This window comes from Agelaius tricolor, unplaced genomic scaffold (genome assembly GCF_023055355.1).
Source record: "Agelaius tricolor isolate 1412-34295 unplaced genomic scaffold, bAgeTri1.0.p SCAF_14, whole genome shotgun sequence".
Lineage (NCBI taxonomy): Eukaryota > Metazoa > Chordata > Aves > Passeriformes > Icteridae > Agelaius > Agelaius tricolor.
The window spans coordinates 4,352,457-4,367,844 of record NW_027269274.1 but is presented as its reverse complement, the minus strand read 5'-3'; positions in this window follow the sequence as shown (position 1 = coordinate 4,367,844).

Below are 15,388 nucleotides of genomic sequence, written 5' to 3'. Positions count from 1 at the left end.
GTTTAATAATTAAAATGTCTTGGAGTAATAAAAGAAAAGCTAATGACATTAAAAGCGTACTGCAATGTCTCATTTATGCTGCAGTATGAAGTATAGTCTGAAAGCTGCTAGATAAGGTGCCATGTGCTCCAGGATGAACTTAGGACAGTTCATTCTGTTTGTTTTCCTAAGTTTGTTTGTATCCTGTGATTCTGTATCTAGCCCCAGGGTTTTCATGCTGTACCTTTGACTAGTGTTTACTTGACTGAGAGCTGAATGTCCTCCCTTTCCTCTCTGGTGTCTTTCTTAATAATGGATTAAGGTTGCTAAATTTTTTCCTGACCTTTTCCAAGGCGAGTTGGCATTGTGTCTCCTTACTGCCAAGAGGACATTTTTCTGTTTGTTTGTTTATTTTTTTTATCTTTTGTGTCTAAGAAATATCAGCTGTGTACTTTTCTTGGCCTTTTTTTTGACAGATCTTTGGAAATCATAACTGCTGAGAGCATTTCTTACTTGACAGGGAGAGGTGGCATCAAGATTGCTATCTGCAAGCACTCTGTTATGTATTGAAATGTAAAGAAACCTGCTCAAGCATGGTCTATGACAAGCAGGGAGGGACAAGGAATCTTAAAATCAACTGCCAATCTCTTCCTGCCATGGAAGTTCCTGGGCAAAGAAACAGGTGTTTTAGCTCTAAAGAAAGATATTTTCTTTGGGGATCAGCAATGTGAGAACAACACATATTTGCTCTTCTGGCTGTAGAGCCTAACTAGCTGTTTGTTATATTATTTACTAGGTTTTTGTAATCCAACCTCTTTATGCACATGGGTTTTCTACAGAGTGCAGAGACAAATCTGGTCCCCAAAGATGCATTAAAGAGCATCAGCTGAAATGTTGAGTAACGATAAATTCCCTTGAATTCCTTTTGCGCATTCTAATCCACCATGATGAAACTTTCATGTTTTGTCAGCTATTGTAATTTTGCTTTCAGAAATGCAATACAAATTCTTCCTGGCTAAGTGACTTGCACATTTAGCAATGTCTTTCAGAAGAGGATCACTATTCTTGTGTTATAAATGGCGTGTGTTTCAGTAGCACTCAAAGGCTCTTGCTGGTGTAAATTTGAAACCCAATTGGTTTTACTCAGCTGAATCCAGGCTTACTTCTTTTTATTTCTTTCAGGAATTACCTTATGTTTTATTGCCCGCAGGGAGAGACCCTAAAATGAAGAAAAGTTAAGGATGTGTAGTTGAAAACAAAGAGAAAGGTCCTGGTTCTATGAGCTTGGATTATAGCAAGTCATGAAAAAAAAACCAACCTGATTTGGCACCTGTTGTCAGTAAGAATCTGTCTGTATCATGTTTCAGTTTTATTTGTTTTGGAGCTATAGGATTTTTGTAAAAAAAATCATCAATATGAAACGTTTTAGGGAGAAGAAAAGCCATAGAAGGAAACAACCAGAGAGAACATAGAAAATTTTCTCTCTGCCTCGCCCTCTTCAAGTCTTTAGCAAGATACTAGAGATGCTGGAAAATTTCCAGCAAAAGGTCAAATGGTTTCATAATAACACAAAAACAATCTCCATCTCAGCTACAGGAGTCGCTCTGCCATAACAAAATCCAGTAGGATGTATAAATGCAATAAATTGCATATCATATGTTCAATAACAACAGAAAAACCAGCCTGGCTAAAAATAATTATGAAGCTCAGCAGCTGTAATTAAAATAATTTGATGGGAGATAGGAAACGTTTATGCATCTTGGCAGAAAAAGACATTTTGAGGATTTTGATTGATGTCTTTTATGTTTGTTCGATGTATTGTACAATAGCAGATACGGGCACTGCACCAGGATGTTAACTAGGCATAATGCTGCCTGTCTTACTAGGGCAGATAAGAGGTCAACCTGAGAAAAAAATAATTTCTTGGTGGCTTCTATTTTCCACCAAGTAGCCCTCAATTGTCCAAAAGTATCAAGGTAAGATGATACAAGTTTTTAATGGGTGAGCCCTTATAGACTCAAAAAATCCAACTGAATTAATTTGTGTGAGGTTTATTTATGTGAATTGCTGTTCACCACAGTGATTAAATGTAAGTAAGGGAAGTTCATTGAGAAGAACAAAAAGTAATATCTGAAGTCATATTAGAGAGAAATATTAACCCCTGCAGTGGGTTTTCCAACACTTCACCTGAGGCTTAGAAAACATTGCAGCAAACAACTGATCTCACAAAGCCAGGCTGCTCCCAACAATTTCCTGTTGATAGTATAATTTTTTCTTCAGTTCAGATAAAGAATGGGCCAGGTTTTTATCAGAGAGCTGACTCCAGTGTTTCCAGTGAAGCTGAGTGGATGTTGTCTGCACTAGTGTGATCATACCTTAGAAAAACAAGGAGCTATCTTCACATCTCAATTTACATTATTGATGCAGTATGAAATAAGTCCCATAGTAGATGAGCACTCTGGGGATTTTCTTGTTTGTCTCAGCATGTTAAATGACTGCAAGGCATTACACATCTGAGATAGAACTGCTTAAGTGCATAATTCTTCCTCGTGGCTTTGCTAGGAGCTAAACGAACCTTCTTAAACTAATAATAAAATAATCTAAGATATAAAAATATGTTTCTTTTGGACAAATCTGACATGTTACAATGACAGAGTGTTTATGACTCACAATCACCACCTCCGCCACCAGCACTGCCGTATTTAGAAGCAGCAGGCAGCAGAGTGAAATAGGCAGCCCTGAAGTTTCACATCAGTACAAAAGTAGCTAAATTCTTACTAAATGGGGATTAGATATTAATGAAGAAAAAAGATGGTGGATTTCCAGGACGATGGCTCAAGGGAACACTCTCCTATTTCACTGAGCCTTGTAGTTGTGTCTAAGTTCAGATTGCAGCTTAGATATAAACAGATGAAGACTTTGGGGATGAAATATAAACATTCCCAAGTTCTTACAGTTCTAAATTAGGTGCGGTTCCAAGAACATGGGTTTTGGTCCTAGTGCTGTTTACATTTGATTTTTATGTGTCAAGGAGTACTTATTCAAAGGTGGAAAAAACTAAACCAGGAAGGCTTGTCTCATTAAATCTGTACATTAGAGGTGCCTCACAACGTGCAGTGATTAATTGGGTCTTAGAGGAGACATTTCTACTCCCCCACATGGAAAACTTTTAAAGGTCCAAGAACACACTCTTCTGCATGCAGAAAGGATGAATAGGTTATAGTCAGCTCTCAGTGTCCTGCAAGATTTCTAGAAAAATGTAGCATAGCAAATCTGTGTTATTATTGCAGTAAGGTGAAATAGAGGAAATGTCACTTATAAGCCTCAGGAAAGACTATCTAACGCACTATTTACAAGTTCCTTTTTATTCATAGCCATGTAAAGCCTTTAGCATCACTTTGGACTAGCCCTTGCAACCTTTTCCCAGTGCTCTGTCTTATTTTGACTCCTAATTCTCTTGCCAAAATTCCTGCAGTCATATGTTACCTATTGAGCTAAATTAATTTCCAACCACAGAAGCTTCTGGTAGCAAGAATTGCTCAGCACCCCAGGCAAGCCACAAACCAGGGATCTGTCGACAGGACCAGAGCCAGGGCAGAGGGTGAAGTTGGGCCCTTGAGCACACTGGCAGGTAGATGTGGATCTCCAAGGAGTGGATCTTTCTTCATCTTCCCTGAAGGTGAAGCTCAGGGATTTACAGTGGCCTGACACACACACAGCCCCATCACAATCTTGCCAAACTTCAGGAGGAGCAGGGAGTGGGAATTGACCCCTGTGGGATCTGCACAGATCCTTCTTCACCTGAGAACAACAAATAGTTTTGTGGTTTGATGGCTGCAAGCAAAGCAGGGACTTGCAGGGGCAGTTGTGTCACCTGAATTAAAAATCAGAACAAATGTACAAAATTAATTGTCTGTCCAAAGAATGTGCAAGCCTTTGTAAAGGAAGAAGTTTTACACTGGTGTGATGCCAGCTCAGGATTTAGCCAGTGTGATGACCAAATTCGACCTAAACAACTTACCCAGTTTACCTAAGCTTTGCTGGTTTGCTCTAGCGAATCCTAAATATAATGTTTTTCATCCTTGCTTTTTGCACATATTAAGCATCTGTTTGTGTAAATAACCATCTTATATAATAGACTGTGAAATATTGTAGTATAAAGATGTATTTGACACTTTTTCTTGATTTTGTTCCTCACCCAAAATATAACCACTCAGACATGTTTCTGGAATGACGCACATTTTAGCAGAAAAAATATTTTAGAAATATGCTGAGCGTGTTGGCATTATTTCTTTTTGGATCCCTCTGGTTGTAAGCAAACTATCATTGTGAGCTCCATTGGGCAAAAGAAATATAACTACCACTGTGTAAAATGTGTGTGTTTGAACTCTTGGTTAAATATTTTAATGTTAGCTTAGGTCCTTTCCAGTTGCCATAATTTTAGATAAAGAAATTTGTGAACACTAGGATGAATGGTAAGACAGTCCAAATGTTTTCTTCCTATTTATCAGCTATGCTCATTCTTACCACAGTTACTCAAATTTTTAAATCTTTCATGGCTATTGGTAAGATTCCAGGCTAGCCTTGAAATGGAAAAAAATCCACAATGCCAAGAAAATGTAGCCCAATCTGCATTTAAAACAACTATAGTTAAATATTTAAGGGTTTTTTTGTACCTCTGCAGAGCATTTTGCAGCTTATCCTTAAATTTAGAAGTCCTAGATTGCCTTGCCTTGATCATTTCCTCTCTGTTGTCTTGTACTTTGGTCACCTTACCAGTAGATCAAAAATTTCCCTGCTTTATAACACACTGCCTTTTTCAATGCATTTTTTTTAATTGGTAACTCAGCAGAATTCTGTTTAAACAGTAATTTCCAGGGATTTTGGAAGAGGAATGGGAAACATTTACCTCAGCCAACCCTGTTACAGACTGTGCCCCATTTGCAATCTTTAAAGCCAGCCAAATGCATCTTGGAGGCACTATTATTTCTTTACCTATAAACCTTCTTTAGAATTGAAACACAAAAAATTTCTAGCTCAGAACATGGAATTTGAAAGTCCATCTTCCATTTAAATCTTAAACTAAATACCTGTAAATGTATCAAGTGAATTTATATCTTGATCTAGTACCTTCTAATCAGCTTTCAGACCAAAGATTTTTCTCACCTTTTTCAGGAAAAACCCAGGTTATTCACTAAGCAGCACAAGGAAGAAAGTAGTGATCCAGTTGATCCCAAAGAGCTCCAAATATTTTTTTCTTCTCTTAAGCAGAAGGCAGTGCTGCACAGCCACAGGAAATTTGTACCTATTTTGGGGCTGGTTTTGCTCTATGAGGGGTTGTCAATCAGTTCTTTACTGACAGTTTCTTGCTAACAATGAAAACCTGCTTTTCAGTGGCGAATGCTGTGAACAGCTCCAGGTGAAGATGTCAGGAAGGATTTTCAGGGTAGAAGAAGCTGCTCCCAAGCTGGATCAGGCTGACTTCTCTGCTCATGTGCCAGCACATCCAACAAGAGCTCTCTGGAGATGAGTTTGCTCCAAAGGATGCTAATCTAGGGGCTCTTATCTAACCCAACCAGGCTTGTGTGAATCTGGTGCAAATTTTCCAGTGGTATATTTGTTTTTCTGACCATGCACCCAGTGCTGTACCCCTTTTCCATGGTGCAGTGAACCTTGTGCCAGGACAGGATTAACATCCAAACCAGATGTGTTAGCCCATTGAGAGTGGGGTAATTTGGTAGGGCTGAGCCTCTCCTGCACCCCTCCATCTCTCTGAGCTCGCCTGCCTTTCTGCACATCATGATGTTTGGCACCTGGTACATGCTCGCAGTTCTGATTGAAAGGAAACAGCCTACAACTTTAATTAGCTAATCAGACAGTGAAAAAAAAAATCTGTAAAAGGGGAATATTAACAAAGCCTCAATGGTTGGTAAATTATACACTTTCAGTGGATCTAGTGCTGGTCTCCTGTTTCGTAACTAAACTCATGGAGTGTATGGCCTCCATTCATTGAAATGCATGGCTGTTCTCATCTCATTATAGGTGTGGGTTTTGTTTCAGTTTATCTTTTTGGTCTTGTGATGTTCAAGCAAACCAGATATCCTTTCAGAGCTATAACACTAAAATCCTGGAAGGAAGCACACATGCAGAAGTAACAAGATAACAGCACTATCAGCAGCAGGGCAGGTAACAACAGGTTTAGAGACTGAAATTATTGAGCTCATTTAGTGTTCCCACTTTTGCAGCAGGAACAAGCTGTCCTGTTCTAAAAACCTCCTGAGTGTTAGTGATGCTTTTTTTGTGGCAGTCTGTAGTTCTGCTGACTGCGGAGTTTGTCACATGAGGAATGAGATTGTCATGGCTGAAGTCTGCACATCCTCAAAACCAACCTAATCTGCCTAACATTTTGTCCTCCCTGGCCTAGAGATGGCCTCTCTTTCTGGGGTTACTCACTGTATTGTCCAGTACAGGCTTCCTTGTTCTCTTTGATGATCACACAATCCATTGCCCACAGTCTGAGCTGATGTCCAGAGGCTCAGTAAACTCTCATTTGACCCCCTTCCTTCTCAGCCAGGGTTCAATGGATAAAGTGACAGAGGGAACTTGATGAGACTCTATTTCATCAGAGAATTTCAAACCTCTGATAGTTAGGTAGCACTGTACATTTAACATAACACTTCCCTGCCCTCTCTAATATCCATTTGTGGGTTTCAATGGAAAAGATGTTCTACCCGTTTCTGTGATCTGTCTTATTCAGAGTTTGGCAAATATCTTCCTCTTTGAAGCTATTGTTTTAAAGCAGAAATTAGATATGCCATCCTGCAGACATCATTGCTAATTCTGCACAGCCTAGGAATTTTTTGAGGCGAGCAACAGAGCCTTTGTAAAAAGAAATTTGTAGTTTCAGAGGTTCGGATTGCTTTCAAGCTCTGGTACCAGACACGATTAAAGCCCATTACATAACAAACATACTAGGAGAAAATTTGAATGTTTTAGCAAAATTACAGTCCTTCCAACACCATTAAAAGAGATTTTTTTCCCCTAAGAAATTCTGTGTTGTATGCTTCAAGAATAGGCTTGGGTAGTCCTGCCAACATAGCATGTCCAACAGTGCCTTCTTGCAGCTCTTTCCAATGGAGCCAAGGACGTGGCCCTGGGGGAAGCAGGTGTCAGCACTCAGGGTACAAGGAACACTCTGTGATGCCAGCAGTAGTTATGATGCAAGCAGGGGCTACAATGATAGCCCTAGAAGACACGTGCTGGTTAAAAAGGACCCAGGAGAGGATGATGGGCAGAGCCCATGCCATGGTTCCTGCTAGCTCTTGAAGACCAGCTCTCCTCCTGCCTGCAAAAGCTGAGCCTTACACCCTGCCAGAGAAGGACTAGGCAGACAGTGTATGAAATCCCATGGAGATGGGGTCAAAAGTTTAACTTTCTACCCTCACTCCTTACCTAGTCACACAAAACTTCAGTTATTTCAAGAGTGAGAACTGAAGGTAGCTTTAAAGCTGTCTTCTGCCGATTTTGCTGCAGGGGTCCCCTTTGCTGTCAAGTTCAGTTAACATTTGTTTAAACAAGAGATGTAGATACCTGATAAGTGGCAGCACCTGGCTTAAAGATGCATTATGGACAGCAGAGAGTAAACAGAACAGCTATAAGATTCCAGTGTGCAGAGGTCAAGACAACATCTGTTTTGCCTCGTGTACATATTCATACATAGTTTTCTGTTCTAGGAGTCACTCAAGCATCTAATAACTTCCTGCTCCAGGTGATGTTTCAGCAAATTGTTTTCCTGCTCCAGTTCAGTCAGGATTTTTCTCGCTTTGGCAAAATGGCTAAAATACCTACAGATTCCACATGCCACCCTGGCTTAATTGCAGTGTCACAAGCCTTGGGCTGGGAGCCAGCAACAAACAAGTTCAGCCAGGCAGGGAGGGGATGGATGGGGGGCCAGCAGTTCAAACAGGGGATGCTGAGCTGGTGCTGCTATCAAATACTCAGAGCTGAGGGTCGGCTGGCCACCCTTTCCTCTTCTGTGTTTTGCAGTAGTTACATAGCCTGGTAGTTTTTAGCCTTAATGCCATGATTATGGCATTGGATGCAGGCTGTAAAGCCACCTTCTACTTTCAAAACTACCGAACCAAACAGTACATCTGACATGTAGCAGTGCCTCACCCATCCATTTCCACTCATTTAAATTGGGAGTTTTGGGTAAGGTTAGGCACAGAGACCTTGGATTCAGCCTGTCAGGCCAAAGTGCTGCCATTTTGTTCCAACAAGCATCTAAGTCATTAGTGTTATTTAAACCAAAACCGTTTAATATTCTGCAGATAATGACTTTACATTCTGTTTCTAAAAATTAATAATTGAACAAGTGTCTCTAATACCATATTTTAGTATTTGTGTTGCAGTAGCAGCTAAAAACCCACCAAGATCAGGGCTCCCTTGTGCTGAAAAAAGATGCAGTGAAAAACAGATTGTAGATAAGAAACATACATTGTAAATAATTAACACCAGAGGAAAAAAAAAATTGCAATAATTTGATCCATCCTTCTGTCACACATTTTTTCTTACTTGTCTTCTATATCATCTCAAACTCACACTCATCTAGTTCTGTTTTGCAATAGGGCTTTTCCATCTTACCCAATTTTTTTTTCAATGCTAGAAGAAAAGTAGGTGCAGTGGAAAATACTATGAGCAACACACATTTTTGAGCATGAAGGCTTTAGTAAACTCTTGAACAATGCTGCAGATACCAACTGGCTTATATGAGACATAACTTTTTGTGTGCGGTGTTATCTCTCTTTTGGTTGCAGTATTTCCTTCTGCAGTACTGAAATACTTTAATCTTCCTCCAGTTTGGCAGTTGGTTTATGAAATGTTTATTCATTTTCTTTGCATTTGGGATGGAGCTGAAATTAGCACGTCCATTTTCTTGTTTAAACAAGAGAAACTTCAGTGTAAATAACATCTCGTCACACAAATGCGTTTTTGTCCTTTCACTGATGTCAGAACAAAATGAAGGATGATATTTGTGAGGAAAACAAAACCAACCCAAATCTCTTTCCTAAATCCAACAGAGGGAGCACAAACCTTTGCATTTTTGTGAGACTTTTAAAAAATAGGAGGTTGGATGTACCACAACTTACCTTTCCAGTGAGAGCATGGCAGGTTTAAAAGCTGTGGAAATATTTTAAGTCTTAGAAACTTCTTCCATTGACTGCTACAATTTGCACAGATTTGGGATTTATCTAGCTATCTTCAGCGTGTTCCTGCTGCATTTTTTTTATTATTCTTGTCGTTCAACCTCTTGACTTTCCATAGATTTTTTTCATACACAGACATAAAATATACCTTCCTCTCTCCCTTCTCATCACCCTTTGGCCAACCCTGGTGCTGCTGTGGTGCTGCCCTGCAGCCCAAAAAGCTCTACTCCCTCCTTCTGTGGAGTGACTCACACCACAGCTGGGACTAGGTTTCTCCCACAGCTTGTTGTGCAACATCTCTTGAAAATTCAGGTAAAAATATAATCTGATAAAAATGAAAAGCTTGAATACTCTGCAAGAAAAGCATGAAGAAGGTACATTTCCTCCTCTCTCTGCAACAACATTTATCATTTCACTCTGTTTTTACTGATGAAAAAGCAACATTTGTGTTTATAAAGGGACATCTGAGGTGTTTTAGGGTGGTCTCTTAGAGCTGCTGAAGGACAATGGGCCCAGGTTCTCCAGTGATGTATGTTTGCATACCTGTAATTCAGTGGAGCTCACAGAAATGAGATGGTAAAATTGTTGTCATTTACATTTGAGCTTGGAATCCCAGAAGACAAGCTCCAGCTCCAGCACAGCTTGTTCAGACAGACATAGGTGTGTGGATGTCTGTGATACCCTGACTGCAGGACAGACATACAGCTGACACTCATTCTCTGTGGTGCAGGAGACCTCCTGCTCCTTCTTACCTGGTGTTTGAGTCAGGCAGACCTCCTCATGCACCAGGGAGTTGTGCAATGCATGGCTGTGTGGTTTACCATGAGACATTGCCTCTTTTTCCACAGTTGTGCAAGGTTCAGGCCTCTATCTATTCAGACATTTAAAACAAGTGACCAGATGCTGTAGGCTTACAAAAGCACTACACATAGCCAGCTGTGCCATATAAATCTTAGACTCCTTTTTTTTATCATCAAGCTGTGGTTTGTTTGTGGTGTCTCATTTTTCCATCAGCTAGACATTCCTGTCCGTGCTTCCCATTTATTTGTTGGGTTCACATAAAATCGTAGCTTTATTTATGCGTATGCTCTAATCCAGAACATAAACTGCTGCAGCCGACTCATCATGTATTGTCTGAGGGAAGGCACATCGTAAAGCGCATACGTCACACCAAGAGCTTTCTTATAACTCTGTGCAGTCCTTTTAACTGGAGCTCTGCTTTGGCCATCTGTTCTTTAATATTATAATGAATATTTCACACTTATCGCTGCTTTTGTTTGAGGATCTCTCACTTTTTTTTCAAAGGTGACTATTGTTATTATCTCAGTGTTTCAGACTCAGTGTAACTGAGGCACAGACAAGTTGGGTCACTTGCCAAGGTGATGTGTTTGGCAAGTATGAGAATGAGACTTGCTCCTTCAGCTTTCTCTTTCCTACTCCTCGTTGCTCTGTGCAGTTGCAAGTGTGGTTTGGGGTCAGCCTGCAGTAATAAGTCATATTGTTCAACTGGTTCTTTGACCTTGACCCAAATGTTATCATTTGAGTTAAACAAATATTCTCTAGTTTGGCTACCAGCATATCACGGTGTCTGGATATGCTACAAAAACCTTGGCAGATTTCAGCTCCTGAAAATGCTTTCCAAAATTTTTGTTAAAATTCTCCAAGTAGTTCAAGCCCGGTGCTTCCAAGGGCTCAGGTTTAGCACTAAGCACAATTAGGTGATGTTTAGGGGTATTTTTTGGCAATTAATTGCCTACATGCTTGTACTGAAGCAGCTGTAGAACTGGGATAATGCTGAAAGGAAATATTTGTGACTTCAAAACAAATGCGTCAGTTGGACCCTTATGATGATTTGGTTGGTGTTTCCAAGGCACCAAGGTGGCAGCTTAGCTGGATGGCGTTTAGGTGGTTTTATTTACATGTGACACTCTATGCAGATAAAGACACCTGTACAAAAGCAACCATGTACATGGCAGTCATGAGCACTGAAATGGAAGAAAACGGAATTCAATCAATGAATATATAGATTAGGAAAATTGCAAAACATTCCTGTACAATGGTTAGAAATGGGTTTTCAGAACAGCAGCTCTGGCTTTGAAAGCATCTTCTAAGCTGATAAAATCAGGCAAGCTTCGGTTATCATCCCCTCAACAGACATAAGGAATAAAAATGGAATATCCCTGGTTATTCCTGCCAGGATTGGCTTGCTTTCTCCCTTAGCTTCAAAGCTACAGGGCTTTCAATAAAGACCAGATATAATGCATGTACATCTCAAGGAAACAAAGGATTGAAGCTGTGCCCCCATTCAACCACTCTTAACTTGTATGTTAAGATGACCCAAGCTTAGTTAGCTCTAAATGGACTTGTGACAGTCCCCTGCTCTTCTCCCACCTTGGGTTGCCCATGGCTGTGTTAACCTTGAGGTCAGCTTTGATGGGCCTTTGAGCAACCTAGTCTCAGGAGAGGTTTCCCTGCTCTGGAAGGGGGTTGGAATGAGATGATCTTCCAACTCAAAGCATTCTATCAGCATTCTATCTTTCTATGATTTTGCTAAGTCCTGTTGCCTTTGGATACAGCCAGTGATAAAACTGAAGTGATTTGGAGATAGGGATCAATAGCCCAAGGCTGGAGCCCATCAAAAATTCTGTGAATTAAGAGTGGTGGGTTTTGGAAGTGAACATATCACAAACAGTCACAGCTGAAAATTTTCCACACATTTATGAGCATTTGCAAGGCAGTTTTGTGGAATAAACAAGTAAATAGCAGCCTGGAGTGCTATTTCTAGAGAATTTACCAATTGGAGAAGGACCAAAACCTGCAGAGAAGTTGGTTTGTGATAAGATAACCACTTCAAGGCTGGTGAGTCCTCCCCTGCCAGTGTGCTGCCATTCAATTAATAAAGGTGCTCTGCTAGAGATTAACTGTCTTGATCTGTACATCCATCCAGCAAAGAGATGGTCTTGGTAGTGTTCAGCTGATGGGTGGCCCAAGATAAATGTGCTCTCTGTGTTATTTTAACAGTCCCTCTTCATGAGTCAGTGCCCTGGCATCTGCTCCCAAACTGTTCCCATCCTGTTCAGAAAACTGACCTGCATATAGATTGGTCTTAATGATCAAATGTTTAAAAATTCATTGCACAAGAACAGCTGAAAGCAGTTGATTGGTTTGAACTTTATTGTATGCACCTCGATTCCCAGATCTGCAGTAAAGGGGAAGGTCAGCTGGTAAACATTTGAGCATTTAAAAATAAAAAGGGATGGATTTCCCGCTACTCGGGCCTTTTATGTTCAACCTCAGTACAGACCTGGATGTACTGAGGTATTTCTCATGTGTATGATTTAAATCCACCTGGACACTGTGGGCCACATCTTCCCTCAGCTGGTGTAAATCAGCATAGTCCCTTTGAAGTTAATGAAGAAAAGCCAACTTTGCACCAGCTGAGGATCTGGCCCAGTGTTACTGTAACTTATGATTTCAAGAATCCACAGATATTCCTGAGAAATAGCAGAGTATTTAGAAAGACAAAGTTCCTGACCTGATTATTCTAAAAGCACAGTCTTTCAAAACATTAATTGCCCCAAATTCCCTGTGACAAGCAGAGCTGGAAATCTCAGTATGGGGTCAAACTTAAAGTTACACATAAGGGCTCAGAGGGAATAACATACCAATGGAAATCAAAATGAATGTTAATATGCTCCACTCTTCTTGATGGTCCTTCTTTATTTTATTTTAGACATAATCTTCAAATATATTTTAATTTTTATTCTGATTATAATATTGAAAAATCAAAACAGTTTTTATTCAGTGTCATTAAATGGTGGCAGAGTGCGAAAAAGTAACAAGTACTATCTCCTTTTTATCAAAGAACTTGCCATGTTTGAGAACTTGAGTAAGAGCAAATATGCCATAAATCAGATTTTTAGGTAGATTGCATATGAAAATTTTGTGTGGATACACAATCAAAGAGCCAATCCCAGGAACATTAGGAGGGCAGCAACAGTGATGGAAAGAGAATTTGCCTTTTGGGAACCCGTTTGTTTTTCCTTGATTTGCCTTCACCGTAGGTGGGAGATACCCAGCATTACCTGACCAGAGGAGGTGGCTGTGTGATAGCAAATTGCTCAGTGCTGCTGTGAATCAGTAAATAAATACAATGTGTTCTCTGAAGACATCTGCAGTTTGTCAGGATAATTGGTCCAGGAGCATTAGGTGATGCCCATTACTCCGTCTTTGATCCCGCTGCCCTGGTGTGCATTTTTCTCTCAAGTCATGGGAACAAGCCTTAATCACAGGCACACCTTAGGACACCAGAGTCATGGCACCACGTCCATGGGGACAGAGGGATCTGCCCCAAAAGGGATAATTCCCACAGTGCTCTCCTGCTTTGGCCGTGGGGAACATGCACCATGTGTAACAGCATCTCCTCATGCACATGCAGGGGAATGTATGGAATCAGTCCTTGGACACCTCCTCAGTCCCATTTCAGACCTCTTCAGTCCCATTTCAACTCTTCCAGCAGGATTTCACCAACAGCAGGCACAGGACTTTCACTAACCCCACTCCCATGCAATGCTCAGGACAAAATTTCTTAACTTTTGTCTGCAAAGTCCAGGTCAGTTCTTAGCAGCTTGAGCTCTAGTATTTATTATTCCTGTCTTCCAACAAATACGTAAAATTCACTTTAGTCTAAATCATTCAAGCATGGCAACTCTAATAATGATGTTTTAATAGCGTCTACAGTGCTAAAGTTTGTTGAAATCTGATATCTGAGGCTAGCTAATATAAGCTGTATCATCCCCTTTTTAATAAAACTGTTACTCTAATAGGGAACTCAGTTGTACTTTACTGATAAAGACTAATGATTTTAAGCATGACTTTTTCCTCCTGTATTTGTGATTTCCATTTCAACCAAGATTACTCTGTTGTTTCAGCACACAAGCAGTAATGTTCTGCCATCTAAGTACATTTTGTTCACCTCAGAGAATTTAGGTAACTAATTATCCAGAACTACTGAGGCGGTTACTGTTTGCTTCCTGTTCTATTGCATAGCAATATAAGTTTTCTGTAATGGAACAAAAATAATCCAAATTCTTTGCTCTGTATACCAAGAGCTCCCTTTTAAAATGCCTGGTTCTGTTGCCTGCAAATTTTTTTGTAATGAGGACTCTGGATCAGCTTAACAAGGTTAACATTGTTTTGGGGGTTGCAGATGTGGACTTTACATAGTTTTTAATGAAATCAAGCCCAAAAGAGGCTCAATAAACAAATGACAATGTTTGGAAAAGAGAGGAACTCATTTCCTTTGATAGGGTGCAGGGAATTTAACCAATCTGTGTTTATAATTACTGTCTGGTTTAGTTAGTGCGAAAGAATCTACTTGTTACCAATTTATAAATAAACAAACTAGACCTGCTTTTTCCCATTCTGCAGCAGTCCTCTTAGAGTTTATTTTCTTTTTATTTGACTACAGAGCACTTACTGTACGTTTAATACTGAAATTGTTTGGGTTTTTTTTTTTTTGGGTCTCCTTTAACCATATACCACTACTTCTGAAATTTTGGACTGCTTGGCAAAATTTGCACCTTGTCATTATAATTTCTATGAAATACTTTTACTGTATCAAAACTATCATTGTTAGTTAAAAATAGTCAGGGGGTGAAGGGGTGGGAGGGGAAAAATCTGTTGTCCACATTTTGATCCTTGGTAATTTACCAAAGATATCGTTTTTCTTGGCAGTCTTCTGTATGGGCTAAGTTGCTACTGCTTAGTTAATTGTAAACCAAAATCAAATTAACAGTCTTTGAAGGTTTTGGCTGCTACAAATGTGGAATTTTAAGCAAATTAAAAATCCAACATTTGGACTGCCTAAAATGACACAATTTGCTGTTGTGGAAATTAGAGTCTAAATTTTCAGTTACACAGAGTTGCAGACACTTTAATAGATCTAATTTTTGTATAGCTCTTTGAATCTGTATTCATGACTCATTATTCCATTTTCTTTTTAATTCTTTCCATGATATATGCAGATTTCATTTTAAAATCTTTTTTATTTATTTGGAAATGGAGGTTCAGTTCAACTTTGCATCAGCCATAATTAGCCTTAAGATATTTTTTTTTCGTTTATACGGAAGTAAGTAATTAAAATTGTCATTTCTTGCTCTCTAACAGCAGTCACAGAGGTACAGCATTATTTAGCAAGTGAC